The following is a 12,872-nucleotide window of genomic DNA, read 5'->3' as shown; positions in this document are numbered from 1 at the left end:
GGGGCGGCCGCGGCGCCCAGCCCGAGGCCTGGCGCAGAGCAGCAGGAGGCGGCGCAGGCCGCGGCGGGGCCTGCAGCGGCCCGCCGACCCCGCGAGGCGGCAGAGTGGGCCCAGGAGCGGCTCAGCCTCGGGCTCGGCGGCTGGGGATGGCCGGGGGTGGCCCCTAGGGCACTTACCGGGTGGGGAGACAGCCGGGATCCCGGGGCCCCCGGTCGGACCGCGGAGATGCCCCAAACTGACACGGCCGCCATCTTGGAGACAGTGAGCTCCGGCCGGGGGGAGGGGAGGCGAGGCGGCGGAACAGCCGCGGGGGGAGGGGAACGTCGCGAGGGAACGGCTGCTGGGGGAGGAAGCAGGAACAGCCAGGGCAGGAGGCGACGCCAGGAGAAGGAGGAGTGCGGGAGGGTGGCGGTCGAGAGCAGGAAGAGCGGGGCCGAGCGCCGGGAAAGGCCGGAGGGCGGGGCGGGGCAGGAGGGAAGAGCCGGCTGTGTGGGTCACGTGGGGTGGGTACAAAAGGCCAAAGCCAAACTGGGAGGAGGACTTGATGGGGCCGGAGGCCAACAATTGGGGGCGCCTTCTCTCCTTTCTCACGCGTTAAGGTCAGGCAGATCGTTGGGACAGAGGAGAGGGTTCAGCAACGCTACACAGCGTGGGGGGATTGAGGGCAGGAGCCTGGGCGGGGTGGATACGGCCGGGCCCCGCACGGAAATCCGGAAGCTGGACTGATGAGAACTCTCGCTGGCGGCAGTGTTTACAGCTCGCAGAGCCTCCCTCCTAGTCATCGCCTGCACCGTGGCTTCCCCCGTGACCCCTAGGCTGCGGGCGGGGGAGGGGGCATCAAGTTGCTTCCCTTGTCCCTCCCCTTTCTGCTCACTTCCCCAGACTGGGCACAGAGTTGTAGGACTTCGCTCGAGCCATCGCTACACGAAGCGGCTCGTGTGACTTGGACAAGGTCACGCAGCCAGTACGCGCGGCACACACCTGAGTGTGAGCCTCGACCTGCCTTGTTCCAAAGCCCAGCTTCATCCCATCCGTGCAGAAATGCTGGCACGAATTTATGGCCGTACCGCGAAGTGGCACTTTTCCATAGCGTGCCTGTGCCCTATCCGCTGCATGTGCCTTTCTTTGTCTTGTCTGTTACACACTTGAAACTCTGAGGCAGAGGTTGAGTTAACTTGGTTTTTTTTTTTCTTCTTCTGCATTCACTGGAAAGGCTGTAACTGACAAATGACATAAGGAAGTGTATTGCTGCTACCGGGCCTTTATCTGCTTTGTGCCCCAACCTACACTCCTCCCCAACGCCTCCTCATTTTATCCCATTTTTGCCCTCTTTTAAATTTATTTGGCGAAACGGGGTCGAACTCGGGGCCTGGAGCTTGCTAGGCAGGTGCTTTACCATCTTTGCCTTTTAAAAAAGACCTACTGATCGTTCGCTTGCTGCCTTAACTTTGATTACTTTCTTTTCTGAGATCATTCCCTCTATTCATTTCGCACGTAATATGTGGTCTTTATTTTTGTAAATATATTCCTATATAAATGCCTTTATGGTGCCTTTTTGTATCTCCACTGCCTACCATAAAGTTGTGCACATTGTAGGGGCTCAAAAACAGTGCCTGTAAGTGAACCAACATTTTAAGCCACTAAGAGGTCGTTTCCATTCACCTCGTGCTAGGTCTTGTTACACCTCAATCCATACTTTCCTGTCTCCGTGGCCCTTCTCCACTCATCCTTAGCCTGATTGTTCAGTACTATAGACTGCTAGTCATTCAATAACAGTAATAGATGATGGGCCAGTCAACTTTCACTATGCTGACATTGACATTGATAACGTAAGTGTGGTATGGGTGGGTTTACTGGATCACTTTTCACTACCCACTTCCAAGCCCCACCTCCAAATTAGTAGAGAAATCTGGGGCTGCAAGATAATCTAACAGAAAGATGCATTCTCAGGTAAAATGGGAGGAGGAGATTGTTAGAGAACAAGGTAAATTTCTTATCCCCCCCCCCCCCCCCCCGCCAAAGAAAACAGATACAAATCATGTTAAACCGAAAGGAATTGAGTTATTCATGTGTGATTAGAATATGTCATTCTCAGAAGAAAACAAATGCTCAGGAGGTGAGTTGTGTTTGCTTTTGGATAATCTGGAGGAAAACTAGCCATAGGCATCCCTGAGAAAAGACCAAACTGGAGCTTAACCATGAACTAGCATGAATTTAAAACAATTTGCAACAAAAAAACAGTTCAACTTTTCAGACAGCTTCCATAGAGTTTGTGCTTTTACATAACCAAATGGCATATCAGGAGGTCTCCTCGAAATCTTGCAGCAAAGACAAATTAAAGTTCTTGTCTTTTTGCAAGTTAAAAAGCAATCTGCAGCTCCAAAAGGACAGTTTTTCTTAGCTCAACTCTTAGGCTTTGTTTTGGGTTTGTTTTTATTTATTTTGGAGACAGTTCAGCCCTATGGGCGCATTTTGCTCTAGGAATCCTGGTACCTTGTTTTATGAAATCAACAGAAAAGGTTTTAGTCCATTTATATTTACTATAATTACTACTATATTTAGATTTATGCCTACTATATTTCTCTATTTTGATTTATATTTTATATCATTTGTTCTGTCTTGCCTTCTTTTGAATTAGTTAAAACATTTCAATTACACCATTCACTCTATTAGTTGAGATGTTCTTTTACTAGTTTTGGGAACTACATTTCTTTTTAACTTATTACACTTAAAGGTAAACTATTACTTTTACCAATTCCCCAGGAAGTCCTAGACTTTAGAATATTTTGCCTTGTGAACTAAAGCTCTCTGAAGAAGCTATATCTATATTAAAGATCCTGTAGACTGCTCGACCTTGGCTAACTAGACCATGGTGATTGTGAACAAATGAAATGTTGTTGGTGGAAAGGCAAAATTACTTCGGCTGTCTTAGTCTTTTTTTGCTTTAGTTATTTTTCAGTTAGGAGATCAGGTTTTTGCCCAGGCCCTTCTGGACCTCAATCCTCCTACAAGACTTCCCTCATAGTTGAGTTGACAGACATACATCACCACACCTGGCTTCTCACTAATTCCTCCCTCCCATTGCCTTCAAACCACAGTCCTCCCAATCTCAACCTCCTGAGTAATTGGAATTATAGGTGTGAGCCACCACACCTGGCTTATTCTCCCCTCTTAAATAACTGGAAAAAACTGACAATGAAGTACTGGTTTCTGGAAACAATAGATAGTATAGGACAATGGTGACTAGGGTAAGGAGAGCAAACAATTGAGCCTTGTAATTGTTCCAACCTCCTGCCTTGAGATGGTTTCCAGCCTCAGGGCCAGAAGTAGGAGGGTCCAGAGTCCAGAAACATTGCTGCCTTGACTTCACAATGTCTGCATTCAGGGAGGCCAAGGTAGCTAAGGGCAGCAAACTGGAAAGGGGGAAGCTGTGAACATGCAGAACTGCAGATGTCTACAAAAGGCTCTTCTTGGATCTTTCCAGGAGTATTGATTTGCACATGTTTGAGAAGAAACATATTGGCAACTAATTGGGGAAAAGAACCAGCAAAGGGAATAAAAATTCCCAGAGTCCCCACATGGATGGAAATGGAGCCCGTTGTACAAGCCAAAGTAGATCTTTTAAGACTTTAGACCGTCATCCTCAGGGACTGTATAATCTTAGTACTGAGAATGAATTCTTGTATTTACATGGGGTGGGGGAAATTTGAAGACATAATGACTAAAATAATCCCAAATGTAATTAAAACTATAAACCCACAAATTCAAGTTCAGGCCGGTGCTGGTGGCTCATGCCTGTAATTCTAGCTACTCAGAAGGCAGAGGTCAGAAGGATTGAGGTACAAAGCCAGCCCAGGCAAACAGTTCGAGAGATCCTACCTCAAAAAACACCCAATACAAAAAAAAAATTGTGGTGGAGTGGCTCAAGTAGTGGTGCGAGAGGTGCTCAAACTGCTTTTGCCGAAAAGTACTTACTCCTTCTTGGGCCCATGAATTACTAAAAACAGGAGGTTTGGTATCCCTGCCTCCATGTATCTGTCGTTGCTCTAAGCAATTCTCTTTGCAGTCACTTTGCAATCACCTTGGATTCCAGGAAAGACAGATATGACATCTTCATGACAAGACACAGAAGCCACCCTCAACAGATCTTCCTCAGGGTTGACCACCTGCCACTTGACAGTAGATCCAAATCACAGCTCTGGAACCTCTCCCAGAATAAGGACCGAGATAATGGTTAACCAGAACACACATGTGATTGGGACTGTTTATACATACCTTTGTCCCATACCCCCAGTTCTTTTGTCTGCTTAAACCTGTAACTGATGTCTGTACCCTGAAGATGGCTGAAGATGAGCTGAGAGCTTACTCTGCCTCTTCCCATGACATGTCCTGAGCTGTGTAATAAACCACCTTTCTCTGCCTTCACCATGCTTCTTTATTTAGCATTTATGGGCAGGTGGCTGGACCTAACATATGGAATCTCAGGAGTTTGGGCCTTGGGTTCAAAACTCCAGTTTCAAAATTATTTGAGGGCTACCTTATAGTAAAATTGCTGAAGACCAGTGAAAAATCTTAACATTAGGCAGAGAAAAAAAGGCACTACATATAAAGGAACAATGATAGAAATTACATCAGAATTCTCATTAGAAACTATGCATCCAAGAGAAAATAAATGTCTTAAGATTATTGAAAAAAATTTAAACAATCTAGAGTTCTTTATTCAGCAAGAACCTTTCAGAAATGGAAGTAAAATTTTTTTTTCAGACAAAAAGCTAAAGCAATTTATCACTAGAAAACCTGAACTGGAAAAAATGAAGAAATTTCTTTAGAAAGAAAGGTTAAGGATATTAGATTGAAATTTGGTTTCTAAATAGGCATTAATAGCACTAGAAATGTGAAATGCTTGAATAAGTGTAATCTATAAAATTATTTTTAGAGCAATAATGTATCGTGTAGCTTAAAACTCACATAGAATACAATGGGTGAGTTGGTGTCTGGGGAAATGGGAATAAGTCTTGCAAGATTTTACACTGCTTGCAGTGGCATAATATTATTTGAAGGTAGGACGTTGTAAGCTAAAAGTGTGTATTTTAAGCCCTAGAACAACCACTAAAAGTAATAATAAAACTAAGGTATAGCTATATAAGCCAGTAGTAGAAAAGTAGTCATAAATATAACCCAGAAGAAAACAAGAAGAAAAAAAGAGCAAAGAATGGATAAGATAAATAGAAAACTATAGCAAAGTGGAATATTTCAACTTAACCACAATAAATGATCTAAACATCTAATTAAAAGGAACAGATTATAGACTAGATATAAAAGCAGGAACCAATATGCACTGTCTCCAAGGAATACATTTTAAATAAAAAGATACATACCAACTAAAAGTAAAAGAATGGGAAAAGATACATCAGGCAAACACTAATCAAAATGATAGACTGGTTATATTAGAGTCAAGAAACATAGGTTTCAGAACAGGAAATAGTACCAGGAATAAAAGCAGATACTTTAGAATGATGAAAGGGCCAATTCATCAAGCTGACCTAACAATCCTAAATGTTCATAGAACTAAAAACAGACCATCAAAATATCTAATCAAAAATGGAAAACCAAAAGGAAAAGTAGACAAATTTACAATGGAGATTTCAACATTCCTACACCAATAATTGATAAAAAGTAGAAACAAAATGAGTAATGATATAGAATGCTTGAACAACTTTGTCAGTGTATAGAACATTGGACCCAACCAAAGAAAAATCGTGTTCTCTGCAGTACAATCCAAATACCAAGGTACACTGTATTCTACAAAATAAATTTCACTAAATTTAAGAGATGTCAAATTATGTGAACTATTACTTCTGACTGAAATGAATATTAATTATAAAAATTAATAATTTCCAGAAATTACCTGGAAAAATCAGAAAATAACACAAGTCCAGAGGTGAAATTACAAGAGAAAAAGAATTTCTTGAATGAAATGAAACATCTAAATTTGTGGAATACAGCTAAATCAGTGGGTAGAGGGAATTTAGAAGATTAAATGGTTAGACTAGAGGAAGGGCCCTGGGTACAGCTCAGTGGTAGAGTGCATGCATAGCTTATGCGAGACCCTGGGTTCAATCTCCAGTGCCCAACCCTCCAAGGAACAACAAGTGTCTCGAGTCAAATAGGCATCCAAACAAGAGCAAATAATCCCCACAGTAAGCAGAAGGGAGGAAATAATAAAGAGCAGCAATCAATTACATGGAAAGCAGAAAAGCAATAGAAAAAACTCAAAGAAACTAAAAGCTGTTCTTTGAAAAGATTAATAAAACTGGTAAGATTCTAAGAACATGGACCAGGACAATGAAGAGAGAAGATATAAATTAACAATACAAAGAATGAAAGAAGAGACATGACCATGCATCCTACTACCTGCACCCACTCTGCACATGGTGTACCCTCTGTAATCCTGGCTACTTGGGAGGTTGAAATGGGAAGATTGCTTGAGCCTATGAGTTTGTTGCCAACCTGGGTAATATAGCAAGACTCCTGTTCCAAAAAAAAAAACAAGAAGTAATACTAGGAACAGCTTCAAGACAATATATTTTATAACTTACATTAAATGGAAAATTCCTTAAAAGACATAATCTACAAGTGGACAGACAGATTATTTAAATATATCTTTTTTTTTTTTTTTTGCAGTACTGGGGTTTGAAGTCACACACAAGGGCCTCACACTTGTTAGGCAGGTTCTCTATCACTTGAGCCACTCTGCAAGTCCATCTTATATCTATTAGTGATAAAATTTATGGTTAAAACCTTCCACTTGCTGGATGTGGTGGTGTACATGGGTAACCTCAGCACTCAGCTGAGGCATAAGGACAGAGTTTGAAGCCAGCCTGGGCTATGTAGTGATACTTTATTTCAAAAACAAAACAAGCAAACAAAATCTTTCACAAAGAAAGGTCAGGAACACTTTCACTAAAAGATTCTACCAAATGTTTAATAAGTAAACTCTACAAATTCTTCCAGAAAATTGAAAAGGAGGGAATATTTACCAACTCATTTTATGGCCAGAATCACTCCATTTCCAAAACCAGACTAAGATATTTCAAGAAAAGTGGAATCTTTCATGAATATAACCAACTTTTTATTCTAGGAATGATTTAACCTTTCAACATCAATCAGTGTAATTCTTCACATTCATAGACTTAAAAAGAAAAATTACGTGATAGTCTAAATAGAGAAAAAGCATTTGACAAACTCCATCTACTATTAAAAAAAAGAACTCTCTCAGCAGATCAGAAGTAGAAGCAAACTTCCCCATGCCAATAAAGGGCATCTCTGGAACACATGATTCACACGATATCAATGATGAAGGACAAGTACCTTCCCTCTAAGACTTGATCATGTCACAGGTGTCCATTGTGACCACCTCTACTCAACACTGTGGTCTGGTTCTACCTGAGAGCTGTGGTTGGGACATGGTCTGTCCCCAAAGGTGCAGTGCTGAGAGCTTTATCTCCAGCCTGGAATGGAGGCAGTATTGTTGTTTGGTTGGTTGGTTTTGTGAGACAGGTTTGAACTCAGGCACTCTGTGGCTGAGCCACAGCTCCAGTTCAGTTTGCTCTGGTTATTGTTAGAGATGGGATCTCAGTAGCTATTTGCCTGGGCTGTTCTCAAATTGTGATACTACCAATTTCAGCCTCCCAAGTAGATAGGATTGCAGACATGAGCCACCACAACCAGCTAGAGGCGATGTTTTTTTTTTTTGAGATGTGGGGCCTAGCTGGGCCTTTAGGAAATGATTAGACTAGGGGAGCCCCATCCTCATGAGCGGACTAATGCTGTCTTATGGGAGTGTGTCAAGTCTCATGGGACTAGATTAATTCCTGTGAGAAGGGGTTGTTGCAAGTGAGCCTGAAACCTTCTGCCTGCCTTGCCACCACCCTCACACACATTCCCCACATTCACCATCTGGCCTCACCAGAGCTGAGCACATGCCTGCGCCATGCTCTTGAACCTCCAGAACTGTGAACTAAATAAACCTCTACTCTTTATATGTTACCCAGTGTCACATTTTGTTATAGCCATCCAAAATGAACTAAGATACACAATAATAAGACAAGAAAATTTTAAAAAGCATTCAGATTGGAAAGAAAGAAGTCTGTATTCACAGATGACGTGATAGTCTGTCTAGAAAACCCTACAATTAGCACAATATATTTATCAAGATATTTATCAATATACAAAAATTGAATGTAAAAATAATCCAGACATTTCTCCAAAGAAAACACACAAATAGCCAATAAGCACTTGAAAAGATGCCCAACCTCACAAACCATTAGGAAACAGCAAATCAAACCACAATGAAATACCACTTCAGACTTATTAGGATGACTACTATCAAAACCCATGGCTGGGTACCCTTGACTCACACCTGTAATCCTAGCTACTTGGGAGGCTGAGATTGAGAGGATCGAGATTCAAGGACAGCCAAGGCAAATATTTCTTGAGGCCCTATCTCCAAAATAACCACAGCAAAAAATGGAATGGGGAGGAATGGAACAAGTGGTAGAGTGCCTGCTTTGTAAGCATGAAACCCTGAGTTCAAACCCCAGTCCCACCAAAAAAAATTAGTAATAATAATAAGGCTAGGCTCCATGGTTCACATTTGTAATCCTAGATACTCAGAAGGTGGAGATCAGGAAGATCACAGTTCAAGGCCAGCCTAGGCAAAAAATCCTTGAGACTCCATCTCAACCAATAAAGCTCAGCATAGTGGTGCAAGGCTGTCATCCCAGCTAGATGGGAAGCATAAACAGGAGCATAAGTAGAAGACCGTATCTCAAAGATAACCAAATTAAAAAGGGCTGGGGGAGTGACTCAAGTGGAAAAGCTCCTACATAGCAGGCTAGACCTGAGTCCAAACCCCAGTAAGGTTTGTGTGTGTGTGTGTGTGTGTGTGTGTGTGTGTGTTTGTAGGGGGGAGTGTTAGTGAAGATGTGGAGAAATTGGAGCCCTTGTGCACTATTGGTAGGAATGTAAAATGGTGCCATGCTGTGGAAAACTGTTTGGAGATTTCTTAAAAAACTTAAAAAAGAAATACCATATAATTCAGCAATCCCACTTCTGGATATATATTTAAAAGAACTGAGCTGGGGGCATGGCTCAATTGGCAGAGCATCTGCCTAGCAAGCACAAGACCCTGAGTTCAAACCCCAGTACTGCAAAAACAAAAACAAACAAAAAAACTAAAAAGCAAAGTCTTGAAGAGATATTTGCATACCCAAGTTCATAGCAGTAATATTTATAGTAGCCAAAAGATGAAAGCAACGCAAATGTCTACCCACAGATGAATGGATAAAAAAAATGGGAGATATATAGGTAATAGAATGTTTTTTAGCCTTAAAAAAGAAGGAAATCTGGCCAGTTGTGGTGGTCCACACTCTAATCCCAGCACTTAAGAGGCTGAGGCAAGAGGATTGTAAACTGAGGAATCTGGGCTACATAGAAAGGAACTTTGACACATGTTAAAATATGGATGAATTTTGAGGGCATTGTGTTAATAAGTTAGTCAAAAAAGACACTTAGATGAGGAACTTAGAGTAGACAAAGTCACAGAAAAAAGTCAAATGGTGGTAACTGGGGCCTATGAGGAGGAAGAAACTAGGAGTTATTGTTTAATGAGTGCAGAGAATTGGTTTTGCAAGAAGAAAAAAGTTCTAGAGATGGATATTGGTGCTGGCTGCCCAAGAATGTGAATGAACATAAAAAATAGTTTTGATGCAACTTTTTTTTAAAAGGTCAAGTGTATTTCTACAGACTAATAAAAAAATAATTGGAGATTGAAAGGTTTAAAAAAAACACTATTATTTATAGAAGCATCCAAATATGAAATATTTTGGGATAAATCTGACAAAAGATGTGCATGATCTGTTCATTGAATGCTACAAAAAATGACCAAGAGAAATTAAAGAAGATCTATGAAAACAAAAGTGTCTAGAAAACTCAGTGTTGGCAAGCTATCAGTTATTTTCAAATTGATCTGTAGATTTAATGCAGTTGCAATCACAATCCCAACAGGCTTCATTTGTAAACAAGCAGATTTAAAAATTATTAATGGAAGTACAAAAGACATGGAATTGTCATACAGCTTTGAAAAAGAACAGGGGTGAAGGATTTATACTACTCAATTTTCACACTTGTTTTCTCGTGAGGATTTATCAGTGAATTGCACTAATGTCTACCATACTATGACAGCGGATCCTTGTGCAAATCTGGAGTCACTGCTACTATAATGACAGATTTGTCTGTTTTCTTGATGTTGTGGCTCAAGTGATAGAGCATCTGCTTAGCAAATCTAAACCCCTGAGTACAATCCCAGTACTGCCAAAATTTCATTTTGCAGGGCTGTGTTATTAGATGCATATACTTTCAGAACTACAGTATTCTAGTCGGGCCTTTTGGTCTCATATTGTGACCACATTTAGCTTGAGTGGTGCTGCTTTTTGCCTTAATGTTTATTTCATCTGGGACTTTCAGTTAGCATTTGCGCTCTTTTTCCAGTCTTTTGCTTTCAACTTCCTGCATTCTTATCTCTTAAAGATAACTCTTGTTTTGTTTTGGGTTTTGGTTTTTTGTGTGCTCAAGATGGAACCCAGGGCATGCTAGGCAAGTGCTCTGCCACTGAGAAATATCCCCAGCCCACTTCATATCTTGATTTTTAAAATACAGTTTAAGGGGGTGGGGGAAGGAGGGAGAAATGACCCAAACATTGCATGCACATGTGAATAAAAGAAATAAAAAATAAATTAAAAAAAATAAAAAGCATTCAGGGAAAGCACAAAAAAAATAACAAAATACAGTTTACTATTTATTGTGTAATTAGAACATCTAGGTCTGACGGAGTGGCCCAGGTGGTAGAGCACCTGCCTCGAAAGCACGAGGCCCTGAGTAGTTAGAACAGCTAATCCTTTTATTTTCACTCATATTACTCCTATTCTATGTTGTAGTTTTTAGTTATCTGTCTTTTCTATATTTATTTGCAGCTACTTTCTTACCTTATTTCATGTTTTTTAAATCTATAAAAATCTTTACTGACTTGGATAATAAAGATCTTGCATTTAGTGAAAAACTCCAGAAATTTTAGTATATGCATTTGTGAAAGTCTAAAGTTAGAATCTTTATTATCATCATCTTGAATGGTACAAAAATCCTAGAACATATTAGCTAACATTCTGCTCTTGACATATCTGATATTTTTGTCATGCATGTTGTCTCTGTTTTTAAAAAACTCTTGAAATATTACTTATATAGTCAATATTGATTTAGTTATCCAAATACTTATCATTACTTTTAATTCTGCTCCCGCCCCATTTTTTTTTTTTTTTTTTTTGGCATTACTGGGATTTGAGCTCAGTCCTACACCTTGAGCTATTCCACCAGCCCTTTTCTGTGATGGACTTTTTTTGTGATGAGCTCTCGCAAACTATTGCCTGGGCTGGCTTCTTTCCTACCATGATCCTCCTGATCTCTGCCTCCTGAATAGCTAGGATTACAGGCGTGAAACACCAGTACCCAACTCTTTTTTTCCTTTTTAATGCTGTTCATGCATGCTAAGCACATACTCTATGGACTTGGGTGGTAGAGCACCTGCCTAGGAAGTTCAAATCCTACTACCGCCAAAAAAGAAACAATGGCTAATCATTGAATACATACTCTACACTGAGCTATACCCCAAGAAGGAAGAATTCCTTCTTGACTTCTTTCATGTAAGTCATTTTGACTTTGCTTGAATATATCCTTTTAAAAATCCCTTCAGTGGGGTGTGTGTGTGTGTGTGTGTGTGTGTGTGTGCGCGTGTGCAGTGGTGTACTTGTAATCCCAGCACTCTTAAGTCTGAGCCAAAGGGATCAAGTTCGAGGCCAGCCTGGGCTACATAGTGAGACCCTGTCATTAAGAAAATTCCCTTTAAAGAGTATCCTTTGAAATAAAAGGTATTATTCCTCCTCAACCCCTCACCTTTAATTTTTTTACTTTATACTTTTTGCAATCATTTAAAGAATATATTTTGAGATAATTTCACGTTAGAAAAGAGTTGCAAAGACAGTACAGAAAGTTTTACTATGACCTTCACCCAGCTTGGGGAAGAGTACCACCGAGGTGTCATGCCCTTCTCATTGCATCGTATCAGGATCTAATACTATTAGTGTACTCTATAATGGCTGAGTTAACCTGGGTTAGTTAAGGGGTTTCACCACAAAGTTTTTTTTTTTTTGAGGTACTAGGGTCTGAACTCAGGGCCTCACACTTGGTAGGCAGGTACTCTTACCACTTGAGTCACTGTGCCAGCCCTCCACACTCTTCTTAGATGCTAGGCACCAAAGCCTGCCAGCACCCAAGAGGAAGGGGAAGCTCCACCTCCTGGAGGGAGGATATAAAAGAATTTGTGGGCGGATGTGAACACACCCAGAACTCATGTAGTTATCTTCTGGGGAGGGAGGGAATGGACTGTGGAGGGGAGAGGTTATGAGAGCTCCCCTCCAAAGTGTACATCCTACTGGGGTCTGGCATGATCCTTGTCACTTTCCTTTGGCAACTGTCCCTGGCTTTCTACCACCTATGGAAGAAAGCCAGAGCTGCTTGCTCTGTGAGGCACAAGGCTTCCATACCAACCCCAGTGTCTTGCCTTCCCCGTTCTCAGCCTGCTGCAGATTCCCACAGTGCCTCAGATTGCCTGTGCCTTTTCATGGCTGTCTGCTCCTGCGCATACAATTCCATGCTGACTGGAAAGTACTCTTCCTGCTTTGTCTCTCAGGGGCAATAGTCAATTACATTGTTCCCACCTGGCAGAAATAGACTATTCCACTGCGGGATGGAGTCCTCCA

The 12,872-nt window shown here is 41.3% G+C and overlaps 1 protein-coding gene across 3 annotated transcripts in view; it reads right to left on the bottom strand.

Moving 5' to 3' along the window:
• Kat6a (lysine acetyltransferase 6A) overlaps positions 1-322 on the bottom strand; it is a 105,236-nt gene extending 104,914 nt beyond the window's left edge. For 2 of the 3 annotated variants that reach the window (XM_074054592.1, XM_074054593.1), the window contains exon 1: positions 177-322. The gene's annotated coding sequence lies outside the window, so the exon portion shown is untranslated. The remainder of the gene's footprint in view (positions 1-176) is intronic. The other variant, XM_020153856.2, reaches the window with a different exon arrangement.
• Positions 323-12,872: the final 12,550 nt, after the last annotated feature.

The sequence above is a fragment of the Castor canadensis genome, chromosome 14, assembly GCF_047511655.1.
Source record: "Castor canadensis chromosome 14, mCasCan1.hap1v2, whole genome shotgun sequence".
Taxonomy (NCBI): Eukaryota; Metazoa; Chordata; class Mammalia; order Rodentia; family Castoridae; genus Castor; species Castor canadensis.
The sequence above is the reverse complement of the archived record's forward strand: the minus strand, read 5'-3'. Positions and strand labels throughout refer to the sequence as shown.